Below are 20914 nucleotides of genomic sequence, written 5' to 3'. Positions count from 1 at the left end.
TGTCTGTTTGTGTTTTTATGATACTGCATACCTTGTGAAATATGATGCAGCCGGTCCTGTATGTAGAATGTCAGACTAAATCCCGAACCATAAGTCTATACATCACCAAAATGCCAGCTGTTTTCTGTATGCATGATAAAAATGTGACATATGTGATAAATGAATTTACATTTGTAAAGGTAAGAGCCTGTTTCTTTGCAGAATTTGAATAGGAACAAGGTTTCCTATTATGTTAGGACTGATACATGTGCTCAGCATATTGTGTGCATTCATTGTTTTTTTTTTTTTTTTTTTTGAGCTCCTATATATTTTAAAGGGTTTTTCATGAAAATGGAAAATTTTACATCTATTTCAGAGTCCTTTATGAACTGACAAAGAAGTGTTCTCTCTTTCTGTGCCTCTAATGTTATTCTATAGCAGGGAGATGCTAGTTTTTGTTTGATCCATATACCCAGTGAAATATGGCACCGAGGCTGGTTTATCCAGAAAGAACTCTGTGGGCTTGATATATTGTTGAATCGAGGTGAAGTCAGGTAAATAAAAACTGGACTAAATTTACTAAAGTTATATGTATTTTCATTACATATGTATCCATAAAGTAGCACTATTTTTTAAAATTTCCCTGTACATGGTTGGATGTTTCAGGTGAATACATTCAATGTTAAGGTAGTTAGCTGATAGGTCATCGGTTGTTAAGGGTGCGGAAGCCGCCTTCCTGGCCTGCTTCTTAACAACAATCAGCTATTCTTCATACAGAATTTAAATAGGTTGATCATTTTTTGACTGATCTGAATTCTAATTGCTCCGAAAATGTTGAATTTGTTAGAAAATGAATAAAGAAAGCAAAATTCAATTAAACAAAACTAAACAAATTCTGAAACGAAACAACGAAACAAAATTAGTAACCTAATAAATCTATCCAAAACAAAACAAATTTTGCCATTCTGCACATGTCTAGTCATACCTGAGTCAGGGAAGAACTCCTTAGATTGCATTAACTATTTCTTCATCGCCCTGCTACATTCTGACTTCATTCTCCCAACGCCAATCAAATCGCTTTCCTGAAAATAGTTTTCTACTGCCTATTACATTTTAAAACCAGCTCTCCTCTTTTCTCAAAGATAGATTCTCACTTTCACTTCTGAATCTGGCACGACCCCTTTCCTTCTTACTCCTAAATCCCTATTAGCCTTACACATGCTATGATTTAGCCCTAGGTTGAACATTCTCTCTTCAGTCTAGGTTGACCAGTTGCCTAGATGGAGTCTGTGGAAGATTGCTTTATTTATTTTTTGAAAATCAAGAGTAAATGCTCTATCCCCATTAAAGCTTTTTATGCACACCTGTAAATTCAACATTATACCTAAACTCTCTCATACACCCACAAGTTCTCACCACCTACTGAATTTCTTACCTCTTAATCAATCAATTTGATGGTCTACCCTGTGGAAGTGGACTATCCAGGAAAGAGCTAATCTTAAGAACTACAAAATCCTGATGAATATTTCCAGCTTTCTGTTCCTGAAACATCACTTCAAAAGAAAAAAAAAAAAGGAAACAAAGTAAGTAATAAACACTGTCTCATGACCTGGCAAACCATACGGAGTAAAGCTAAGAAGAGCTCCATCTGTTCTCTATACAAAGTAAACTCCTGTAAAATTATATTCCTCTCGTATTCCACCATGGAGTGTCTCTATTCAGTTTACCCTTCTACATCACCCTACTCCACTTATTTTGGAAATGTTTCAGATTGACAACATTTTTGACACTTTGACATTTTTGACATTTTGGTATTTTTGACATTTACGATTTCCAAAATTGCAGACCACTCATACATTTTCTTGTGAACATACAGTACCATTCCTGCAGATGACAACAAAGGTGAATAGACCATATTCTTACTGCAGCAAAATGATTACTTTAAAAACAAACCTACCCTCCTCGAAAAAAGATCTTCTTAACTGGATCAGGGAGGTACAGAGCCTTTATTAGCTAAGCTACAAAACAAGCTAGAATTCCATAACAAAATATGGAAATCCTGAAATCAAATTATTAACTATCTTACTTTTTGATCCTTTATAGCTCTGGTATCTAAAATGTACTCATGGCTGGACACTCTTTCTTTATCCTACTGTGTATTTTTGATCCCACCCACCCCATTGCTACCCTCCCCTTCCCCTCTCGTCTTCCTCATATGTGTTTAGTGTACAGTTGCTCAGATAAGGGATTATTTTTTATATATTTTAATTGACTTAAATGTTCACAACATTTACAGAATTATATGTCTCTACTGACATTCCAGCTCTGGAAATACAGTATCCCCCACTTGGAGGATCCTTACTGTTGCAACCTTCAGAGACCTACTGTATATTGCTCTGACTAATGCAAGATAAACCCACCTTCTATTCCAACTCCTTCCCTCCTCTTTATACTGTTGTAAGGACTATTACCATATTCTTGCTTACCATTTACATTGTGTCTTATGGAGTGTTGATTTTGGATTTTCTTATCTTTGTGTGTCATGGATAAAAACATTTTAAAACAGCAGTTACATAAAAAAAAAAAATATATATATAAAATCCTAGTATGCTACTATGGAAATCACAAACCTAGAAAGCTATAACTGAAAGGACAAAAGGACCTCTCCAAATACTGTACACATAATTAATATAGCAGTTCAAGATTACTTTTGAAAGCACTTGTATAGCACCTTTATAGCACGATTGGCCTTTATGAACAATCATGGCAAAGTTTTAGAATTTCTTTAGGAGATAAAGCAGTCACATCCATAACTATCTTGCAACATGACAATGCTATCAATCCATAGTTTCTGCCTGCCATTTTTAAAATCGTTGTTATAATTTTATTTAGCTGGCCTTGCAGTTAAATATATCCCTGGATCCCTGGAGAAGCATACCCGAGCTGCTGTGTTTGGAAGTTAAGTTAATGGACAACAGCACTCCTAAAGAGCAGTCTGTAAAAAAAAAGACAGAGACAGTTTTTGATAAGTCCTTTAAAATAATTTGCACAATATACTAGAGACCGACCAATTATCGGCAAAGCCGATATATCCAGGGCCGATCTGCACTTACCCCGATATATCGGAATCGGCCCCTGAAGTTACTGATATTGCCGATATTTTAGGAAAGTGCTTGTACCAGAGTGATGCCAGCAGCTAGAGGCATCACCCCCTGTACCGGCATCCATAGCCGAAGGTTGGCTGTAATGACAACCGATGCGGCTAAGAAGCCGCAGACATCACTTCCCGGTACTCTGTGCCAAATTCAAAGAAATTACAGCATTCAAAACAGCCAAACTTGGCGTTTTGAATGCTTTTAAGTGCAGAGTAGGAGTTTGGGGTCTTTTAAACCCCCAGATCCCTCCACAAGAGTACATGTAAAAAAAACAATAAATAAATAAATAAAAATGTATTTTTTTTGTTTAAATACGAACATATCGGGCAATTTCGGCTGATACCGATATGCGATGACCAAAATATCGGTATCGGCAATAAAAAAATTATATTGGTCGATCACTACAATATACATCAGAATGTCTAGTGATGTCCAACAGTCATTGTAAGAAAAAAAAAAAAAAACACTGTCCGACGACACATCTAGTCCTGTCATGGACAAAAAATGACCCACAAAATGACAGGTCTGGTCAATGACAGCTTATATACACAAAGGAATGGGGCTTCCCAGGTGATGTCATTGACCATATATGGTCAATGATATCACTAGGATCCATGTAGATATGGAATGCCTGGAGCGCTACCCCCAGAGGAGCCACTGAATTGTTTTGTGATTTTTCTGCTCATCCAGCACTTACCGACATGCCTTGGGGTATTTCAAACAATTTATTAGGCAAATCATAGCTTAAATGAAGAAAGGATTAGCATGTGTATCATCAGTAAGACAACAATGTTACTCTGAGAGATGTGATTGAAAACATGCAGTATTTCTGACTAACAACAATTAGCAGAACTGAATTGCTTTTACCTATCAACAGTATATAAAGACAGTCCTAAATTGTTATATCAGTCCCAGTTTTATCTCACTGGCTATTGATTGATGAAAAAAAAAGAACTGTTGGGCAACAAAGTTGAGACCTTTAAAGAAAGCACAACAGTTCCCAACAGACAACAGATTATCTTGTACATGTGCTCTCTACTAGGTCTATGGTGGACATGTGCTCTGATTCAGTAAAAGTCAAGTTTAAGTCAGACAGGGATAGAGGTTGCTGTGATTTCTCTCTTTTAGTCCTGCTGAGACAGTCTTAAGCGCAGTGTAATCAGCCTAATTACACCAGGCCTCCAAATCACACCTCATACCTTCCCAGAGAGAAAGTTACCAGTCTTTGAGGCAAGGTTCTGGCAATTAGCAGTCTCTTTCCTACTCTGAGGTCTCACCCTATTGTGGTCAGATATGGTAGGGATCTTTTCAGCAGGCAGCTCAATCTTTTTTCCTAGCTTTGTCACTCTCCTCTCTTTTCTTTGTCAACCTACAGGCACGCACTGCCCATAATTTGTTGCATCAGCCACTCAGGGTCGTCTAGATGTGACAACAAAGGAAGTCCAGGTTATACTACTACAGGCAGATTCAGCAATCATTCACTGGAGTTTCTAGGTGAGACTACAACCTCTTTTCACATGATTCTTACCTATACAACTGACCTCTCTCTTCTCAGTAAAGTGTGAAGTTCAGAATACCTGTACATTCATTAAGTTCAGAAACTGAATTGTTCAACAGTACTGCCTACTTTAAATTTTTAAAACCCAGGCAAATGTCCACCCTTTTTTGTCTTTATATTACTGTACTGCTATATGATATGATTGTAGCACCCTCTAGAGTGCTAGATTAGATGTACAGAGTAAGTTGTAGTGTAGGTAAATTTGGCTTGACTGAGAGCCAGGCCTGGGTTGAATCTGGGTCCAGGCTTATTGACACAGGGAGGCTGGATGACTCAGCAAGCAGCATCTCTGGAGACTCCCCCTGCTTTCCGGAACCTTGGAGAAGCTTCCAGAAGGAGTCAGGTAGAGTCTAGAGGAGTTGCGTAGAGTATTGACGAGGGCCCCAGCCAATCCCCAGCAAAATGGGCTGGTAGGGGGCCAATCACCTCATAAAAACTCATGGGTCCTGCCAGCAGGGTCACTTGGGTGGAGGATGGAGATGGTGTGACGAGGAGGCTGACGGTGGCCCCTTAGGGTGCCTGGATTAATCTTTCCTGGATGCACAGGGGGGAGAGTATCTGTCTGGGAGGACTGTGCTGGTGTATTAGCCAGGAGGGCTAGTGAGAGAGGCAGCTTCAGCCAGGCGGACTGGCAGTGTCTGAAGAGGTGGTGCAGGGATCAGTAGCCACAGAGATGTATGCTGGACACTGACCTTTTTTATGCTACACATCAAGGGGTATTGGATTCCTGCCTGTAATGGGCTGATACTCTAAAATGCAACTGAGATCTGTGTCAGATTAACTATCAGTGTGCTACCTAGAGTTCTGCAAGCAAGTGTGCTGGAAGAAGTGAGGAGCGTATATAGACTGTATATAGTAGAAGTTGTCCCTGAAGTTGTTTGAGGTCAAGTTGGCATCCCATATTACCCCTATCCCCATCTTGAAGTCGAGTGGGCATCCCATAATACCCCTATCCCCATCCAAGTTTATCACCCTCAATTAAAAAAACTAAACAAAAACAAAGTACTGGACTGTTTTTTGACTCTGAAGTGACTGTGAAAATACAGTGTGCCTGGCTGTGCAGGGTGGGGAATTCCATTCTACTTGCGGCTCCTTAGCAGGTGTGCTACATGATTGTAACTGTTTTTACTTTGAAATGCCATAAAATATTGTTCTTATAGCAGACAGAAGTTTCCTGCACTTTTACTCTAGTGCTGTGTGCTTGTATAGATGAGTTAATGCCACGTCCCTTATCACAAGGTTCCTTACTGTAAGGGGGGTTTTTCTGACCAGGTCTTTTGGGCTACAGGGTGCTCTAGGCAGTGTGGTCCTATTCTGTTGCCTATTACAATATTCTTCCATATTTATACCTATTGAACAACTTCTATATTAGGAAAGTACAGGTAAGTCCATGAATAGATGCAGTTAGCATAACGTTTGTCTCACTAAATATCACCTTCTGTGACTTCAATTGAGCTTTAAGCAGCAAGGTGGCCTGGTGTGCTGCACTTATGCCTGGCTGGATAACAGAAGCCCTTAATTAAGAGGGCTTCATTTTTAGATCTGTCTTAAGTGTACCTTTAACATTTCCTTGACATTAGACATATAGCCCTTGAAGCCCTTTGCCATATCTGCTTGCATCCCTTCAGACAGTCACATATAGGAGCAGCTTGCAGTAATTAGAAGCACCAGGGATGGCTGATCTGGGTGATAACTCTGTTGCTTCCCTCTCTGTCTCATGATTTATTGAGCCTTTTTTGCAAATTCCTCTTAGTAAAGGAAATAAAGTGTGATAAGAAATTCAGTGGTTACTGCCTGCCTCAGCCCTTCCCTGCATCACGCCTGGCAGGTCACACAGAAGGGCAATACACTGGAGCGGACACCGTATTGATCACTACCCCAGGGGTTGACAAGTGAATAAAGGAATAATAGAAAAATAGAGTCAAATACACTATTCAATGCACTTGGTAAAAGAAAAACATGCTCAACTAATACCATCGGTTCAAGGTCTGATACAGCAAACTGGGAGCATTCACCCATGTAACACTCTAGTTAACCTGTTCTTAACCTCTTCCCTGTTCTGTGGATTTGTTATACATTATGTTGTTTTGTTTTTGTCTTGGTATGTTATAATGAATGACAGCAACATTCCATAACAGAGAATAACTGCATGATTGACTCGTGATGAGCAAATCCACTTCATCAGAGCCCTGGCGATTCCAAAGCCGCTGTTTGCTTCACGGATCACTAGCATTGAGTAAACTGGAAATAAGATACCTTACCTTTGGGTCCCTTACTAGACCATTTCCATTTCCCACCCTCTTTTTGAGAGAAAGGGCCCCCTACCACCTGTGATATAGAGGAGCAGGAATGCCCCAACCATCCACTGAGTCAATTTATGAGTAGGGGTAATAATTTAGCAGCACCCAGCCCGTGTTATCATAATGTAGATGCCCTGTTTGGGACTTATGCAATCCCAAATAAGGACATATAAATGTATGATGATGCAAAGTGACATGGTATAAATATAATATGTGCTCCTCTTTCTGTCCTGTCCACTTGCAGAAGCCTGGAAAGGCCTGAGTTTAATACAACAGCAGATGAAAGGAGGCCTGCCTTCCTCGGTCCTTCCCATCTCATTTTAGACTCATACCTTCTATAGGTGCATCAACTTAGGCAGGCCTTCATTGTGATGATACAACCTTTACAAACTCTATTGTACTGTTATAAAGAATACTGTATCTACCTTCTTCTTTCCTTTCATTCTACTTTATTTCTTCTCCTTTGCTCTTTTACTATTAATATCATTGATAATTGTTACCCCCTTTTCCCTTTCTCTTTTTCTATGTTATGTACCCAGAGGCCTACCTAGGGTCTCCCAGAGAGAGAGGGGGCTGACAGAGGGAGAGAGGGATGACAGAAAAAGAGAGGGAGTGACAGAGAGAGAGGGGGGTGACAGGGAGGAAGGGGGTGACAGAGAGGGAGGGGGGGTCCCCCGGTGAGCTTGTCCTTCAGGCTGGGAGTGGAGAGGAGGTTGAAGGTGCTGAGCGGCAGTACAGGCTCCTCTGACAGCTCAGTGCAGTCCCCATCCCCAGCCTGCCGCCGAGCTGGAGCCAATTAATGATGTCACCATCATGTGACTGCTAACCACCCGTATGTGTGGGCGGAGATGGAGCTCCGGAGAGCCCGCACTGACGCTGTTTTGACTGGAGTGGACATAGGACTCCGGGATTGGAGCCGCACACTGCCTGGGGGTGCCGGGGGCGCAGGCTGAGCGGAGAGCGCAAAAATCACTGCTAACACTGCCAATTTTTTTTGCGGCCCCCCCCTCAGCCCTTGCCCCTGGCGGGCGCCAGTCTGGCCAACTCCATGGTATGCCCCTGTATGTACCCCTTTATGCTGTGATTTTTACAAATTTGAAAATACGTGAATAAAAATATATTCAACCCAAAAGGCTATGCAGATTTTAAAAGACCCCTTTACCAGTTCACTAATAGCATTGGTTCACCTGGTACAGCAAATCACACATTTGTGGCAAACATCCTGTCACCAATGTACATACTGGACCAATTTGCTACTCATCTGGTCTTGGTTATCCACCTTGCTATTGATAAGTGATAACCATAGCAAACAGTAAAACTAATATGAGCAATTTGGCAATGCCACAGCATTAGAATGAGTATGATAGGTAGTGTGTTATTGGTTGATATGGTACACTCTCATAATTTCTCTGGCTTCGTAAATCAGACCTAGCTAGATGATGTAGATGGATGGATAGAAGGAATGGATTGATGGAAGTATACATCTGTATATACAGTACTGTGATATCTACAGTGTAGAGAGAGAAAATGGAAGTACTGGGTATGACACATTGAAGGAAAGTGTATTGAATTGTGTAAATATGTGTGAGTTCTTTGCCAAATTTACCTTCATGGAGAGTTCCACCAAGGCCAAATCTTGACATGTGCCAAAACCCTGTCAAAAACTATAGTAGATACAGTATAGTAGGAACATCCAGGCTGACTGGTAGCCATCAGTTGTCTGCCCATATTCTGTGTTAGGGCTCGTTCACGCTAGCCACGGGGGGGTGGTAAAACCTCGCTTTTACCACCCCTTAACCGCTACCCCCTTTAAAGGTAAAGCAGCAGTCAAGTGTGTACACATGCTGTGGCTGCAACAGGAATGATACCCCCTTACACTTTTGCAACTTATTTAAGTTAGTGGGTGCTCTCTGCAATAGCCCCACAACTGCGTGCAATGTACACAGTTGTGGCACGCTAGCGCAGGGTTCAAGAGGTTAAACAGACAGGGAGGAGGTGATACAACACCTCTTCACCACCTTTCAAATGCTCTCTGAAGAACGATCCCAACACTAGTATTCACAAGCCCTTAAAGTGTATGTATAGCCAAAACATTTTGTTGGGTTTTACTAGAGTAGGGAATGATTAAAACTCCTACCAGGTTATTTTTTGCTGTCTATGAAACACTGGGAAAATTTCCCAACACTTCCTGTCCCACGGGCAAATGACAATTAAAGGAAATCTCCCAAAATTAATGGATTTCCCTCTTAGGCCTTACTCACACAGGCACTGAGATCTGTACACAGTGAATTGATTTGATTATGCGGCTGGAGCCCCCAGGTGCCTTCAGCAGACAGTTAAAGTCTATGGGGACACAGCAGCTTCACAGGCAGGGCCGTCTTTAATATTCATTGGACCCTGGGCAAACATTTTCTTGGGCCCCCCAACCGCTCTTAGACATATAAAAAATAGCAGGAAGACTCAAAATCAGTTTACTGCTGCAGATCAAGCAGCAATTGCAATTGGTTGCCAGAGGTACTGTATATTATTATCACTTACTGACTGGTTTTCTAAATGATACTGCACATCATTATTGCTCACTGATAGATGTACTACAGGAGATGGTCAGAGACTACAGACATACTACAGGGGATACCCAGAGACTGCTAATCTAGTACAGGGGGTGGCCAGAGACTGCGGATCTAGTACAGGGGATAACCAGAGACTGTGGATCTAGTACAGGAGATAACCAGAGACTGCGGATCTATTACAGGGGATAACCAGAGACTGCGGATCTAGTACAGGAGATAACCAGAGACTGGGGATCTAGTACAGGAGATAACCAGAGACTGCGGATCTATTACAGGGGATAACCAGAGACTGCGGATCTAGTACAGGAGATAACCAGAGACTGCGGATCTAGTACAGGGGATAACCAGAGACAGCGGATCTAGTACAGGGGATAACCAGAGACTGCAGATCTAGTACAGGAGATAACCAGAGACTGCGTATCTAGTACAGGGGATAACCAAGGACTGCGTATCTAGTACAGGAGATAACCAGAGAATGCGGATCTAGTACAGGAGATAACCAGAGACTGTGTATCTAGTACAGGAGATAACCAGAGACTGCGGATCGAATACAGGGGATAACAAGAGACTGCGGATCTAGTACAGGGGATAACCAGAGACTGCGGATCTAGTACAGGGGATAACCAGAGACTGCGTATCTAGTACAGGAGATAACCAGAGACTGCGTATCTAGTACAGGAGATAACCAGAGACTGCGGATCTAGTACAGGGGATAACCAGAGACTGCGGATCTAGTACAGGAGATAACCAGAGACTGCGGATCTAGTACAGGAGATAACCAGAGACTGCCGATCTAGTACAGGGAATAACCAGAGACTGCCGATCTAGTACAAGGGGTGATCAACTAAGAAACCATTTTAAAATGTTACTTATCAGCTATACTGTAACAAAATTTTACCTGCGCTAGTATAAAGGCAAGCTGCAGCTTATAGTGAGATAACACTAAAAATAGTAGCAGATAAAAAAGCTGCGCTGAGCGTGAAGAAATGCAAATAAATAAATCAATAAAATTGTGAAAACTGTAAACTATTTGTACAGTGAATACAACTAGCTAAATAACTGATATCAAGTATGAATGTGAAACAGCAAAATAAAAGTCCCAAATAATTAGTGACAAAACTGGTGAAATGTGATGATATTGAATGAATAACGGTGCCCAAGTTTTTTTTTTTCGTGATTTATCTTGTTACTGAATGTGAGTGCATTTTCTTTTATATAACAAAGTGGTTTAAGGCATATTGCACTATGGAGCTGCTTTTATGTTTTATATGGTAATACCTCGGACTGGTGCCTGGAGTGTTTCTGGAGTGTGTTGGCAGTTTTTGGCGCTGCGCCTTCTATCCGAAGTCTCCTTGCTGTGCGGATCCCTTGTGGGAATCGTCCTGCTGATCCATATGTGATATTTGGTGAATGTCCGTTTGGCACTTTACTAAGGGTCCTTTCACATGGAGTGGACCGTTTTTTGATCCGCTCCGGCTCTTTTTTTTTTTTTGTATTTCCGTTTATCATCCCATCCGTTTGCGGATGATAAACCGAGATAATGTATGTCAATGGGATTGCGGATGTCACAGCTGACATCCATTTTTGGGTCCATTCCGTTTTTTTAAATGGAAGAAAAATAGGGTTCTCTTCCGTTTGAAAAAATGGAACTGATAGGAATGGACGCAAATCATATGGATGACATCCGCAATCCCATTGACATGCATTATGTCCGTTTGTCATCCGCAAAAAAATTGATGAAATACGGACATACGGAGCCCTGTATAAAAGGACCCTTACTGGCATCTGGTAAGCATAACTGCATGCTTAGGTGACTGATGCACCGGGGTGGAAGAAGACACTTGGGCACCGTTATTCATTCAATATCCACTAAACTTCTAACACACTCCAGAAACACTCCAGGCACCAGTCCGAGGTATTACCATATAAAACATAAAAGCAGCTCCATAGTTCAATATGCCTTAAACCACTTTGTTATATAAAAGAAAATGCACTCACATTCAGTAAGAAGATAAATCACGAAAAAAAAAACTTGGGCACCGTTATTCATTCAATATCATCACATTTCACCAGTTTTTTCACTAATTATTTGGGACTTTTATTTTGCTGTTTCACATTCATACTTGATATCATTTATTTAGCTAGTTTTATTCACTGTACAAATAGTTTACAGTTTTCACAATTTTATTGATTTATTTATTTGCATTTTTCCACGCTCAGCGCACATTTTTTATCAGCTGCTATCAGCTATACTGTTGGTCATGGTTAGGATAACACTCCACAAACAGTCCATGGGGAAAAGGACCAACATAGCCAGCCAGGCTCACCACCCGCTCTCATAGGTCCAGGCGCGGTGCTTTCAGAGTTCCAGGTGCTGGGCCCTCAGAGTTCCAGGTGCGAGCCCTCAGAGATCCAGGTGCGGGGCCCTCAGAGTTCCAGGTGCGGGGCCCTCAGGAATCCGGGAGCGGAGCTGTCAGAGGTCTGGAGACAGGGCTTTCAAAGGTCTGGGGGCAGAACTCACAGTGGTCTGGAGGCGGTGCTCCCAGCATTCTTACTTCTCTCTCAGCTCCGAGAATACAGGCTACGTGGGGCAGACAGGGTCAGAGCAGCAGTGAAGCTCCTGGCCCCGCCCCACCCTGACTGCTAGGGAATACGCCGATGTACTCAGTGCACTCTGTAGTGTTATCATGGGACTCCCAATTTGTAGGCAGCGCGGGCTCCAGTGGCAAATGCTTTGGGCCCCCCAACAATGACAGGGCCCAGGGCAGCTGCCCCTTTTGCCCTGCGGTAAAGACGGCCCTGTTCACAGGCACAATAACTCTTCCTAACATTGACAGATGTACTGATGCAGGTGAACGGCCCATTTTCTGTCAGTCAACCCTTGCATGTATTGCCTGCACGTAGCACCTGGCAGCTCCAACAACAAACAAATGGGCCTCAGCAACCATGTGAATGAGGCATTAGACAGTTGTCCCTTGAATAGTGGTCCCCATAAGAAGATTTCACCCTACTTCTTGTTCTGGGGACAACTCTAGAATAACTCTAAAATTTTGAATTTCTCCTCACTTTTTGTTCATTAACAATGGTCACTAGTAAAAACAAGTAAAGAGGTATATCTACCCGAGGGGGGATACAGACAGCAATACAAATTTGAGGGGCTGATTTATTAAAACTGGAGAATACAACATCTGGTGCAGCTCTGCATAGAAACCAATCACCTGCCAGATTTTTTTTTTTTGTCAAAGCTTAATTGAACAGGAGAAGATAGAAGCTGATTGGCTACCATGCACAGCTGCACCAGAACTCTCTAGTTTTAATAAATCAACTAAATGTTTTGTCTAAAAGTCTATTTTAATCTTGGATGCACACAAAAATTATTTGAACATGCCCTGTTATAATTTACTTTTCAAGGTATAAGTCCAAAGCAAACATAAACAGACATTCCTCCAATAAACATAACTTAGCAAATGGGGGCATCTGGCATCTTCTCCAAATCTTCAATCAAGAGATTCCCAGAAAGGAGATACAGAGCCAAATAGATTAAAACACATGAGCTGTTGGAGAAAGGTTCAATTTTTGCACAGGATTCAAAATGATTTGGCAGATCGCCACCTGCAGCATTGAACAGGCTTGAAACACTATTGTCTTTAAGTCATAATGATGCCTGAAAATTCATAATTTTTTGGTGATTATGGTTTATTATATTTGGGGATGTAGGTATTATAAATGAACCCAACCCCTTCAGATATACCTTCTGACTTTGAATTGGTGGCACCCATTCTGGTCAGCAGCTCCCTTGTAAAGGCCATCTTTTTTTAAAGCAAAGACATTTAAGAACACAACTGCCGGGTGAACAGTTCAGATAGTATACCTGCAAGAGTTAACCTGGTCTCCTTTCCCGAAATCTAAACTCACCAGAATCTTCAGCATTTTGTATTTCACACTCAGATGCTTCTTTTAGTTGCACCAGATCTGCCGCTAATTGCTTATTCATGCCCGGCAGTCTCAGCAGGACCTTATAAGACGTCTCAGCTTCTCAACACGCAGCCAGTATGCCAATAGAAAATTAATTTTTAAACCTCTCTCGCCAAGTTGTGTGAAAAGGAATTCAAAATAAGGAGATTTCATTATGAGTAATGTGTCAGCCTGCATTATCCGATGCTTTGCAGAAGATAAAAGGCAACACGAAGGGCTCTTAAGGTGGCAAAATTACCATATTTGTTTTAAATTGTTATTATTACTGCTCCATACAGAATACCAGTGAGCAAAGATGGAGCGAAAGTGATTAACCTTCTACTGTCCATTACGGCACATCCGTTGTTTACAGAAATATGCCATTCATCAGCAGAGACGGTCTAGCAAGGCTTGTTACCGCCAGGAGTTGTGTTCTCACTCTGTTCACTTAAAAGATACAAGCCAGACTACATGAAGTATGACGCACAGTGTGAAAGTTCTCGGTGCTATTAAAGGGAATATGCATATAGTTTTCTAGATATGTAAAAACTGATCCAGTTGATGAGAATAATCTTATAAATGTTTCTAAACATTTTAAATGATGTATTTCTGTGTATGATTCGTAATTATATTGTATACGTTCATGTGGGCAGCCATATATGCATCCACAGGTTCTGTTCCCTGATTTGAAGTGCTACACAATGGGATTGAATTACTAAAGAAGCAGAGGATAGTAAAGTGTGTCTAGAACAGGGGTTCCTAACCTGGGATACATGGACCCCTAAATGGTCCATGGTTGGCTTTTAAGGGGCCTGTGTGGGTCACATGAATACTTATATAACGTAAGACTTGGAGAATTCTGGTGTGCATTGACACAAACAAAATAAAAAAGTAGGGATTATAGACAATCACCTATGAATAGGCTGCAAAAATGAAGGCTCAACTCTGGTTAATAACTGCAAAAAGACAATTTTATTGGTAGTACCAAGGACAAGAAAACTAAAAATCATATGCTTAAAAATAGCAGATGATACAGACCTAGAAACCCACAAATGCGGCCAAAAATGCAAATACGCTCACACTAACACACATACAATGGGCCCCATCCATCCACTCAAGCCATAGGCACCGATTCTCATGGATGGCAGTGACAGGTCTGATTATAGACAGTATGACACAACTACCACAGCATGGACTTTAAGGGCATACTAAGCCAATAGCTACATACTCAAATTCATGTGAATTAAGGACAAATACTTCATATATATAGGACATGAAAAACAGCATTTGAGGAATCAAACAAAGTTATTGGAATCAGCTATCACACATATCTTGTACATTGATGTGTAGTGTGCATTCCTCCTGTATTGACAGGTATCGTCCATTCATCAGTGTGAAATGAAGGACTGCAATCAAAGTACGTGTGGGGTATATCACCCTTAGATTTGGTGCTTAGTAACGATGTTGCGGACCTCGAAACTGATGGTACTGGTAAATATCCCTATGATGAGGAACTAGGGGAAGTCCTCTTGAGAAAACAGTCCTTATAACAAAGGCAATGCAAGTCTGGTGAAAACAGTAGTTTGAAACGAAATCAACGAGTGGGTGGGGGATCGGATTTTGTGGATGGGAGTAGAGAGGCAAGGATAAGACCAACTGCAGATTGGAGGGGGGAGAGAAGTGAAGAGGGGGGAGCGGTGTTGGTAGATAGTTACTTATATTTCAACAAAGTCAAATACTGCAGATGCAGAGCCCTTTCCGGGCTAAAGTCTCTCTTACCACCCCCTCAGTATGCCGCAGATGCTCCAGCAGGTGCTTGTGTTGCATACTCCCACGCCTCTATTGCAGCTGTTCTGGTATTCCAGCCGTATGTCTTTCCAGATCCTGTCACCTCATGCACGCCAGTCCTGGGCTACAGGTGCCATCCCTGAGAGGTGATCATAGGTGATTGTCTATAATCCCTACTTTTTTATTTTTTTGCATCATTGCCAAAGGTTGCGGAGGCTCCCCGGTCTGAAAGTGGCCGTTTGGTACGTGTAAATTTTGGATGATATATCCTCCAGTTCACTTATGTGGGTGATAATTATCCCTTTAAACCTTGTATCCCCATTTTCACGTGCATTGACACAAGCCTACCCTCCTTTCGTAATGCGAGCTATGAGTGCTCTGATTCCCTTTGCCCCAACTATCTTAGTGAATCATGGTTTTTGGTACTTGTTTCAATCAAAACAACAAATGAAAATAGATTGGAAGTCAAAGATGATATGCATATCACCTTGTCAAAGACCACTCCACAGTTTAATCTGCTTATTCAAGGCAAACAAGAACAACCTTCTCATCAAAATGAACTAGATACCATTAGAGAGAAGCTGGATACACACTATACAACTTTTGTTGTTTAATTTCCTTTAGATTTAACTTCAACTATGTAGTGCAAGGGCCTACCTGATTACATACACATTGAAAGTGTTTAGGTTTGACCTCATATTATATGGTTTTGGTAAATCTAAAGGAAAAAGTCTACAGAAAATTGTATAGTGTGTATCCAGCTAGAGAGAGGAGGGTAGAGAGAGAGATAGAAAGAGAGAGTAGTAGTAATGGTAGTAGTAAATATAGAAATTACTAGTAGTAGTAATAGATTTGAGCACAATTAAAACAGTTTTGTTTAATGGCTAAGATTACCTTTTGGAACATGTTATATGTTCCAACCATACTTATGGTTGAAGATGTAACGTGTCCCATCTACTACCGCCTGTTCCCCTATTCCCCCTTTTGGTGTGACAGCGGGTGGGAAATCTTTTTCCAGCACCCACTGCCACAAGTTAATAATGGGGCTCCACTGATCACGGGTGCAATAATTTCCAGGCTTCTGCAGAAAAAAAATGATAAATGTACATTTTTTCTTGCAATCCTTTAATTTGCGCATGGTGATTATATTTCATTTTTGTAATGCACGGCCATTATTTTTTGCATAAAAAGCAATTAATTTTTTTTTAAGATTCAACTTCATTCAAACTTTGAATATGTTACATATGTTTTAGGCAATCAAATTTCAATGGAATTAGATCCATTTATTTATTGTCTGCAAAGTTGTGTTTATTTGAATATTTCTGTGGAGGGGGTTTTATTGAATTCATCAGATTTTTAAAGGGGTCCATGACTCAAGGTTAACATCCCTGTCGGTATTCCCGAGTGTGGCTCGGGGTGGAATTTCAGTACCATTAGCGGTAACCCCGAGCCACACTCGGGGTACCGCCAGGGAGAATTGCTGGATCCTGGAAGAGGTTACTTACCTTGTCCCCGGCATCCCGCGATGTATTCCGGCAGTGAACGGCAGACGGATCTTCCGCCTGATGCTGTGTGCCCTGGCTTCTGTTCTCTGCGAGCGTTGCGTCGCAGGGGGGTGGAACCGGTGGCAAATTCAAAAAGCAAAACACACACTGATACATTGTAATCCTATTGGATTACATTACTCAATAAAATAAACTGACCTTAGTTTGCCCCCCAGTGCTTTCTCCAGTGCCCTTGCCTGCAGTTTTACTGTACTTTATATATATATATATATATATATATATATATATATATATACTTTAACATATTTATAGTTATTTATTATATTATAATTTATGATTTTGTGTATCAAACTTTATCATACCCGAGATGTTATAAAGAAGAAAGCACAGTAAAAAAAAATCATATGTAAATAAAAGTTGGTTTGGGCTGCTTGTCCTTAAGAATTACTGTACATGCAAAATAATGGTACCGCTTTCAGCACCTAAAATCTGAAATAATCATACCGCCAGGGAGGTTAAACACCTTTGGTCTAGAGCATGTTTTGGCGTATCAATCCTCTGTCATCTTTGCTGTTTGTCCTTATGTTCATTGTCACTAGAACTGCAAATAGGACAAAATCCAAAATTTTACATTATTACTGGAACAGAATGATAGAGGAAATCTTCCAATGGGGACTCATACTCAAGCGACAGCTGTCTAAGAGAGGATTTACTTTCCTTCAGAGAGATCACCTAACATATCTTGTTGTGTGAAGACTGGAAGAATAGGGAAAACTTCACAAAGAGATACTGAATGCAAAAAAAATAAAAACTGGCATGAGTTTTAACCTTCCCTACTCTATCCACAACAAGACAAAATAATTAGATATACTCTTAGAAAAGGGACTCCTTAAAAATCATGTGTGAGGGGAATTAAAGGAATTGTAAAGGTAGAAGTATTTTTTATCTTAATTCATTCTATGCATTAAGATAAAACGCCTTCTGTGTGCAGCAGCCCCCCTCGGCCTCCCTAACACTTACCTGAGGTCCCTCTTTGTCCAGCGATGGCCACGAGTGTCTCAGTCGTCTGAGATTCTCCCTTCTGTTTGGCTGAGACACAGGCTGCCGCTGTTGTCAATTAAAGTCAGCTAGCCAATCAGGGGAGAGAGGGGGAGGGGCCGGGTCGGGGCTTTGTGTCTGAATGGACACAGGAGGCTGTGACTCAGCTCGGGTGCCCCCCATAGCAAGCTGCTTGCTGTGGGGGCACTGAACAGTAAGGAGGGGCCAGGATCACCAAAGAGGGACCTGAAGAGTGGAGGATCTGGGCTGCCCTGTACAAAACCACTGCACAGAGCAGGTAAGTATAACATGTTTGTTGTTTTTATTGGAAAAAAAAAAAAAACGAGACTTTACAATCACTTTAAATAAAAAAAGCTAACATGTGATTGGTTGATCAGAGTAAACAAAGCTTCCCTTTATTTTCCATACTCGGTGAACATTCACTTTTGTAGGTGAACAATCTATACACTTTTAGTAAATGAACCCCAATGGTTGTGCAGTAAACCATCGGGGTTGTCTTGGAGTCTTCACAATACAACTCTATCAGTCCAATGATTGAGGGCCCATTTAATAAAATGCATGCATCCGAGTTAACCTAACAAAAATAGTGCCTGTTCTCATCAGTGCAGTGTGCTTTGAAATATACCACATATTTTGTTTTTTTAATCGTTTAAGTGCATTTGGAGGTCCATGGAAATCACAGACACTGACACAGAATGCATATAACGCATTTTGAAGAATTGGCAATAGATATTAAAAACACGTATTGGGCAATGGCTGTTACCATTATCCATGCCAAATCCTAAATTCAAAAAGTGCTTTGGAAACATGTGTTAATGATGCATGTCAACTCACAAAGGAAATGCATATTCATGTATGACAATGCACCTGTTTTATGCTACAAAAAAAACCTCACCTTAAAGCACATGTATAGATCTAAATGGGCCCTAAATGAAAATAATGCAATCCATGTGTGACTAATACCTTAACCTTAAGGTGGTTCTAATATCTAAATGTTTTGTTTTTTTCAGAGCACTCATTCTCTGCATTTGGTTAAAAACTCTCCACTACTGACCCACCCTTGCCCCCGATCCTTCTATAGCCCTCCTGAACCTGAAACCGACACCCTGACGCACCGCCAATTCAAACTTCTTCTCTACGTCACCACTTCAGTCAAACAGACTATTGCTAAGGCCTGGAAAACTCCCTCTTTATGCATACTCACCGCTAGGCATAGGACTACCCAAGCCATGATACATACCAAAATGGAAGCAGTCCTCTAGGACACAGTTCCTAAATTAGAGAAATTATGGGCTCCTTGGATTACTCACTTCCTACCCCCTGGCCTTGACATCACCCTGTTGAGTCCATGGCAGTGTCTTGATCTATAAACTTGGACTGAACCAGTTCCCAGTTTTCACATCGGCTCCTCCCCTGGAAGGGACATACACTCCATACCTCCCCTGTATCCTCTGCTTCGCTTCAGACCTGGTTTCCCCTCCTCCTCATCCCCCCTTTTTTCCCTATTCTCTCCCTTTCCCTCTTACCTTCACTTCCCTCTTCTCGCCTCCAGACCAATCTTGCTTACCTTCCACCCTTCACATATACCATGGTCTCACAGACTCCTTCTGCTCTTTGGCATTGTCCCCCATTGGGGTGCCAAATGGCAACGGCCCTTCTGTTTAACATTTTCCTTGGGAGACAACAGCACCATTTTCATCTCCCCTACGACTTACATTCTACAACCTAACTGTTATCTCATACCCCAGTTATACATGGTTTCTGTTGGTAATTTTGCAACACACCTTACTTCCATACTATGGCTGTGTAACACGCTGTTGAATAATCTACGACAATGGTGCCTTCAGACTTACAACGCATATTGTACCGAATTCTGTACCACTGTTTATTCTCGTTTGATACTTCTTTATCATCAATAAAAAATTTTGAACAAGAAAAACTCTCCACTACCTATACTACCCACTATTCTATAAACACTTACCTGACTCCTGTTACCGCTCCAGTGCTGTCCTGGCTGGAGCACCACTCCCCTTACTTTCTGGTCTCACAGGAAACATAGGCTTCTGCTGCTGAAAGTCAAACTCCTGCAAGGCATGTTTTGCTTTCAAAAAGGCAAAGAATTGAAGAAAGGGGGAATTCGACCACTGAGGCCATACACCTGTAGTTAATTATTGACAAATGGATGATCATGAGGTGTGAATCCTATATATATTTGTTGCTTTAGTGGTTGAACCTATATAGTTTTGACAACGCACGCATAGTTGTGTGAAACGCGTCATCCTTCTGTCCCCTGCTTATGCCTGAAACATCCGTGCTTGATTTTATTTCCTCTCAATAAATTTTGATTGCATCCTTATGGGAAGTGCGGCCATTCCTCATTCATTGGTTCAATACTTTCTGCAGCAGTGACAGGGAGTGCACCCTTATCAAGGAGCTTCTTCACTTCCAGCCCAGTAGATCCACCTGGAGCAGCAATATCTGGTAAGGAGGGCATGGTTGCGTGGCTTACCAGCTGTGTGCTTCCGTTGGCTCGGCTTGCTAAGGAGGCAACTGGGGGAAGGAGGAGCAGACAGTTCACTGGTCGGGGACTGCCAAAGAGGTAAAGAACCATTCTGTCTAATATCATTGCACAGAGCAGGTAAGTATAAATTGTCTTTATTTTAAAGTGTTACTAAACCCAAAAAAGTAAAATCAGTCTGTATATGCAGTAAAGAATGATTGTTATACTCATGGTGGGACGTAAGGAGTTAATCCTGCGCATTGTGCAAAAAAGCTGTTTGATCCTGTTTTCTCTCATCCTCCCCTTCTTCCACTGTTCCCAATCCATCTTCTGATAAGACTGAGCCTTTGGAGGCACTCTGCACATTCTTAGTTTGATATACAACACAAATTTAAAGCATCGCTAGCCCTTAAATTGTATAAATAAATAAATAACAATAGGTAGCTCCTAGGTAAAAAATGTGACACTCTCAAGTAAAAAATGTGGATATAAAATTATGTTAAACAATTTTTAGAAACAACTATATATTAGATATTGTGAAAATGA

This window comes from Pelophylax lessonae, assembly GCF_965119305.1.
Source record: "Pelophylax lessonae genome assembly, chromosome: 6".
Lineage (NCBI taxonomy): Eukaryota > Metazoa > Chordata > Amphibia > Anura > Ranidae > Pelophylax > Pelophylax lessonae.
The sequence above is the reverse complement of the archived record's forward strand: the minus strand, read 5'-3'. Positions refer to the sequence as shown.